Source organism: Pteropus medius, unplaced genomic scaffold, assembly GCF_902729225.1.
Source record: "Pteropus medius unplaced genomic scaffold, Ma_sr-lr_union100, whole genome shotgun sequence".
Classification (NCBI taxonomy): Eukaryota; Metazoa; Chordata; class Mammalia; order Chiroptera; family Pteropodidae; genus Pteropus; species Pteropus medius.
Window position 1 is genome coordinate 1,027,777 of NW_024355990.1, and position 6,744 is coordinate 1,034,520.

A 6,744-nucleotide genomic window follows, 5' to 3' on the forward strand; every position below is an offset into this window, starting at 1 on the left:
TGGATGTTTGACAGAATTTTCCGATGGAGCCGTGTGGGCCTGGAGTTTGTAATGTACGCATGTGTGTATCTGTGTGTGCGTGTGCACATATGTATGTACGTACATAATTTTGCTTCTATCAGTTTTGGCAATTTGTGTTATTTCAAGAAATTTGTTCTGTATAATTTGTCAGACTTACTGGCATGAAGTTGTCTATACGCTGTTTTATTACCCTTTTATTGTGTATATGATCTGCGGAATATCCGCTCTTTTTCCTGATATTGGTAATATGTGATTTTTCCCTTTTTTTCTTGACCAGTTTTATTAGTTTGCAGTGGCTGCCATAATAAAGTACCACATACTGGGTGGCTTAAACAACCAAAGTTTATTTTCTCACAATTCTGGAGGCCAAAGTCGCCGAGCAAGGTGTCGGCAGGGCCGTTCTCCTGAGGCCTCTCTCCGCGGCCGCCTCCTCCCCGTGTCCTCACATGGCTGGCCCTCCGCGTGGGCCTGTGTCCTCATCTCGTCCTTTTACGAGGACTCCCGTCGTACAGGATGGGGCCCACCCCACGGCCTCATTCTAACTGATCCCCTCTTTGAAGATGCTCTCTCCAAACGCAGTCGCATGCTGAGAGGCTGGGGGTTAAGGCCTCAACACGTGAATTTCGAGGGGACACGATTCAGCTAGAGGTTTATCAAAATTATCGGACTTTTCAAAGAACTAGCTTTCGATTTCACTGCTTTTTCTCCATTGCTTATTCATTTTCTGTATCATTATCATCGATTTTCGCCATTCTCTTCGTCATTCTATTTTGAGTTTAATTTGCTCTTCTTTTGTCCAGTTCTTAAGACAGAAGCATAGATAATTGATTTAGGACCTTTCTTTTTTTAAAAAAAAATACAAAGACATAAACTGTATATATCTTCAGCACTGTTTTAGCCACATTTCCAAAATTTTGATATATTGTTTTTGATACCATCTGATTAAAAATATGTTATAATCTCTCTCGTGGTTTCTTTTGTAATCCATGGTTTATTTAGAAATATGCTTACTTTCAAATATTTTTAATTTTTCCAGAACGTCTGTTGTTGATTTCTACTTTAATTCCATTGTGGTCAGAGGACAATCCTTTTGGATTTATTAAAACGTGTTTTATAGCCCAGAATTTGGTCACTCTTAGTACATTCTCTAGGTGCACTCGAAAAGGAAGTGCATTCTGCCATGTCGGGTGAGTTTTATTCTGCGGATGTTCCGTGCAGTTTGAACGGAGTTGAGCGTCCAAGTCTTCCAGGCCCTTGCTAATTTCTTCTTCAACCGTTATCTCAATTTCTGAGAGGAAGTTGACATTTCCAGTTGTACTTGTGACTGTTCTGTGAGATTTCGCCTCATTCATTTGGAGCTTTGTTACATACCTTTAGAATTATTATTACATTTTTGCCTCCGATAATATTCCTCGTCCTTAAAATCTACACCGTCTCACATTAACATAGCAACCTTTTCTCTTACGGTTAGTGTTTGCACAGCACAGCATATTCCATTCTTTAAATATTAACCTATTTACATTTAAAGCGTGTTTCTGCTTTAAAGTAAACTATATTTTAAAGAAAGTCAGAAGAGAAAGAAAATTTGCCTGCCTGACTCCCATCACCGGCACTCTCCCTCCATGCAGCTTGTAGCTTCCAGTACCATTTCTCGTAGTGCAGGTCCGCTGACCATGAGTCATCTCTGTGTTTTTTTTTTTTTTTTTTTTTTGGTCTAAAGTTTGATTTCTTCATTTTCGAAGGGCTGGTTTTTTTTTTGAATATGGAATTCTATGTTGACGGATTTTTTTTTTCTTTTTAGCAATTTATTTCATTGTCTTCTTGTTTGCATTGTTTCTTACTTAAGTCTGCAGTCATTCTTACCCTTGCTTCCCGAAATAACGGGTATTTTTTCGCTCTGGCTACTTTTAAGCTTTTCTCTTTCTCACTTGTTTTCGAAATTTTGATTTAAACGTGCTGGTGTGTGTGTGTGTGTGTGTGTGTGTTCAAATCTTGCTTGGGATTTGTCAAATATTTGCATCTGTGAGTTTATAGTTTTCAATAAATTTAGAAAAATGTCGGCCATTTTTTCTTCACAAATTGTATGTTCTGTCATTGCCTCCTGTCCTTCTGGATCCCAGTTCCATATGTGTCAGACTAATCGCTGTTGTCCTGCAGGTGGCTGAGGTTCTACTTGTTTTTCACAGTCTCTGCCAGTGATTTAGTTTGCACTATTTCTACTGTTATGTCCTCAGGCTCACTGATATTTTGTTTGGCTTGTCTATCTGCTGCTATTAAGCCCACAGTTCATTTTTAATTTCAAGTATTGTATTTTTTCAGCATTAGATGTTCCATTTTGTTTTAAATTCGTAGTTTACGGCCACGCCACCCTGAATAAGCCCGATCCCGTCTGATCTCGGGAGCTAAGCAGGGTCGGGCCTGGTTAGTACTTGGATGGGAGACCACCTAGGAAGACTAGGTGCTGCAGGCATAAAAAAACTTTTTTAAAAATAAGGGATTGTAAGCTGACAATGTCTTTGCAATCTGTGAGGTCAACCAAGGGTTGCCTTGTCTAAAATAAATAAATAAATAAATTCTTGAACATGTAAAACCTCTGTTTTAAAACCCTTGTCTGCTAATCCCACCGTCTCTTTCATACCCGGGTCTGTTTCTGTCGGCTGCTTTTTCTCCTGGTTATGAATCACATTTTCCTGCTTCTACATGTCTAGTCGCTTTCACCCAATGCTGAACATTGTAAATGTTATAGTCTCGAATCTCTGGATTTCATTGTCTTTTTTTTTTTTTTTTTTTTTTTAGAGTGTTGGAGTTTGTTTTGACAGGAAGTCAGCTCATGGCAGAGCAGTTTGATCTTTCTGAGGTGATTTGAAAGCTTTGTGAAAACGAGCCTAGATCCGCCTTTGATTCTGGGATTGTCTAGACGGGCGGCTCATGTGACTCTTGCGGAATCTTCACCAAACGTGCCGAGTGCTTAATGAGGTCCCACGGGAGCCCAGGTGCCTCTCGGTCCCCGGGGAGCTTGGCTCGCAGCTCTCTGGGAGCCGTTCCTCGCTGGGTCTCGTGGGTTTCCTTGCACACGCATTGAAGCCTAGAGGGGCCTCCGTGTCGAGGCTGGAGCTGATGCCACCTTCGCGTGGGCGAAGGCACGGCCCGCAGTCCCGACCGCCTCAGCCTCTCCAAGCTCCGGTCTCCGTGTCTCAGCTCAGGGAGCCTCTGTGCTCTGTGCCTTAGTCCACACAGGGCCTCCAGGCGCCAGGCGAGGCCCCCGCAGGGATCGCCTCCCAGGAGCCACAGTCGACGCGCAGCTGCTTCCTGCATTTTCTTCCCTGTTTTCTCCTTATTTACGGCAGGAACGCAAACCCCACACCCTTACCCCACGTCGGCCAGAAGCAGACGCCCTTTCTATGCTTTGCAGTAATGACACCGACATCTTTTCACACATAAGGGGGATGCTTTTCCGTGACCTGGTTTTTCTTTGATCAGCATGTTAGTGACATGTTGCGTTACACAAGTCGTCTCCAGTATTCAGTACGGTCACATGCTGCACAAGTTTGTCTCCAGGAGCTGAAGGAGAACAGAATTTGTCACCCTGAAACACACTTTTGGCATAAGGATTATTTTAGCTGTTTATTTTTAAGAAAGAGCAGACAAGGGAGAGGCTCTGAAAACTGAGTAGAAGTTACCCACTTGTAAGAGACACGGACATTTGTGCGGGAGCCTCCATGTGTGCGGGGCCTCCCCGGCTGTCCCAGGAAGGGGGAGGTGACCTCATCTCTAGAAACTCTTATCGATGCAGAAGCAACGACTGAAATCTGCATAGTGACCTTGCCCGTCACGGTCAAGGCCAACCACAGCGACCTGGTTTCCTGCTCTCTCAGAACCTTCCCAGGGTGGGTGGTCGTGTGGCCTGTTCTGGCCAATGTGGCCTGAGGGAGAATTCACAGCAGGGACTTCTGGGAGGTTTCTTTCTGTAAAAGGGGACGGATATGGCTGGCCCTGCTTCTTCCTCCTTTCTTCATGCCTTGACCGTGGAGGTGTATGAAATGTTTGGAGTTCCAGCAGCCAGCTTGTAGACCATGAGGACAAAAGTCCAAGTCCGCCTGCGACAGAAGACAAAGCGAAAAGACCGAGAGCGTCCAGGGCCCTGATGGGGACACTCCGCCTCTGGAGTTCTGGTCGTATGAGGGAAATAAGCCCCTGCGCATTTACTCCCGTTAATCGGGCGTTCTGCTGCTTGCATTTGAATTTATCCCCAGCCGGTACCCCGTTCTCAGCTGGCGTACCTTGGGCCAGGTGAGATTTGCACGGTGCCCGATGGCTCTGTCACGTACTACAACGTTCATCACAGGCCATGTCCTCAGTGAGGATTTTTGGTTCTAAGCAACAGGTCCCCAACCCTGCATGACAAAGTGAGACGACATGGTTTGGGGAACGAGATCGGGCAGCCCGCCGAAGCCACCGAGAGCTGTTCCTGGCAGGTGGGCAGGAGCCAAGGAAGCCGGCATCCGGCCTGGTGCGCCTAGAATGGTCCAGTTGTGGGGTCCCCTGCCTTTGTACCCTCTATTGTGGGGACCCAAACTCTCAGTGCCGCTGCTGCTGGTCCAAAGAATCTACTTCTTTCTGTCACTACCTCAAGACACAAGGTCTCAATGGGAACATCTGACCTGCCAGCATAGGCTAAGCTGCAGGGCTGGGGCGGGCAGTGGTCTTTGGCCCTTGCATGGAGCTTCATGTAACTAGCCACACGCTTCAGGCACAAATTGATCAGGGCTCTGCAGGCTTCTCTCTGGTCTTCTCAGCTCTGCCCGTCCCAGCTGCCTGCTTTGTGTTTGCGTTGGCCTCTTTCAAGGTGGCAAAGTAACTGCGGATCTGCCCTCCCCTACGCTGCGCCTAGGCTCAGGCGAGACTAGACTCAAAGTCACCAGCGTTGCTGCTGATCTGCAGTCAGGGAAACTGTGTTCTGATTGGCCGACACCTGGACAGCCTGACCAATCAGCTGGGGGAGACAGTATTGACCTCCCTGCATATAGGGGCAGCTGGGGGCAGGCCCCGTGGTGGCTGATGTGGGGAGCATGGCTGATGGGAGGCCACCCCAACAGGCGGGAAGCAGCCACGGCAGTGGTTAAGAGCGCGGCTTCGCAGCCCGCCTGCCAGGCTGGGATCTTGGCTGTGCCACCGAACGGCTGCGCCGTGCCATCTCAGCGAGGTCGCTCAGCCTCTTCGTGCCTCGGTTTCCTCACCCGTGTGATCCCGCGGTGCACAGGGGGAGCAAGACCTTTGGGCTGGGGCACCACGTGCAATGAATGCCAGGAGAACCGGGGAGCTGCCTGGGCCAGGCCGGGGCCCGACCCCGCCCGCTGTCCTCCGTCAGGAGCGGGCCGCCGTGGCCACAGTGCCTCCCCTCTCCGGTCTCACAGCTGGCTCCTGTGGGCACCGCGGCATCCGCTCCACCTTCTGCTTTGGGTGGCGCGTCGCTTCTGTGTGTGGCTTTCCTGGGTGGTCCTGGCTCAGGGTCTCCCACACTGCTGGGTCCACGGTCTCTGACGACTTAACGGAACGGGCTCATGTGGCTGCTGGCCGGAGGCCTCTGTTTCTCGCAGGGCAGAAGAAAGTGACAGCTGCAGTGTCTCACAACCTAATCTCAGAAGCGCCATCGGCTCTGCCCTGTTCCACAGGTCACATGGCTGACCCCGGTGCAGTGTGGGAGGGGACCCCAGGGCATGGGACCAGGGGCCATCCCAGGAGCCCACCACAGGTGGCTGCTGCTGTGCAAGTGTCTCCTGGCTACATGTTTGTTACTAAGATGCCTCGGGTCCACTCGAAGCAGGTTGATGGCCACACCTAGAAAGTAAAAGGTGGCTCTTTTGCTGGGATTCTTCTGGAATCCTTTCTCAGGAGGCCCTGCAGGCTCTGATGGCTTCGGCCTGTCCAGCATAGACACAGAATTCTCTTGGACACTTTCTCTGATTCTTTTTCCTGAAAACATTCATTCGCTGCAAAAAAGTCCCTTTGCATGACGCTCACAGATCTTGCCTGTCTTGGCTGTTTAGGCAAAGGAATAATGCACTGTCCCCACAGCCTCGTCGGGCCCAGTGCCTCGCCCCCCCCTCCCCCAGGCACCGCTCTCCTGCCAGCTGGGGCTGGGGGAGAGAGGCCAGCTGCCGGGGACAGCAGCAGCCACTGCACAGTGAGTGGCCCAGAGCCACGCCGGGCGTGTCAGGGAGTCTGGGACAGCTTCCAGTGCTGGGGACCCGCTGCACCAGCCACCCAGAGTCAGGAGATACTGTCAGTTCTCGTTTCTGCCGGGCCCCTGTACAGGTCCTGCCCATTTTAAAGATAAATTAGATGCCTCAAAGTCAAGAACGTCAGGCCATGACTCAGAGGGTGGGGGAGGGGATGGAGCGGTGATTGATCGGCTCTTTAATGAGCATTTCAGGGGCTGCTTTGGCTGCTTCCTGCCAACTGCACGGTGCCCCTGGGCTAATGAGGGGCAGGTCGAGAGTGGAGTCCCCCCACCAACTTGGCACCCACCAGCCAGGCTGGCTAGTGCTTCGGGAACATCAGATGCAGACTGTGCTGGGAAAGAGACGGGGCAGGCAGGAGGGGGCCGTCCTGGCGGGGAAGGTCTGGCTGGCATCCTCGCGTGTGGCTGTACAGTGCGGCGACAGCTCAGGGCTCCTGCACAGCCGGAGCTGAGCCTGGGTTTCTTGAGGAGCTGGCATGAGG

The 6,744-nt window shown here is 50.2% G+C and overlaps 1 pseudogene; it reads left to right on the top strand.

The window, feature by feature from the left end:
• The first annotated feature begins 2,372 nt into the window (after nt 1–2,372).
• LOC120600515 (uncharacterized) lies at nt 2,373–2,491 on the top strand (annotated as a pseudogene).
• Nucleotides 2,492–6,744: the final 4,253 nt, after the last annotated feature.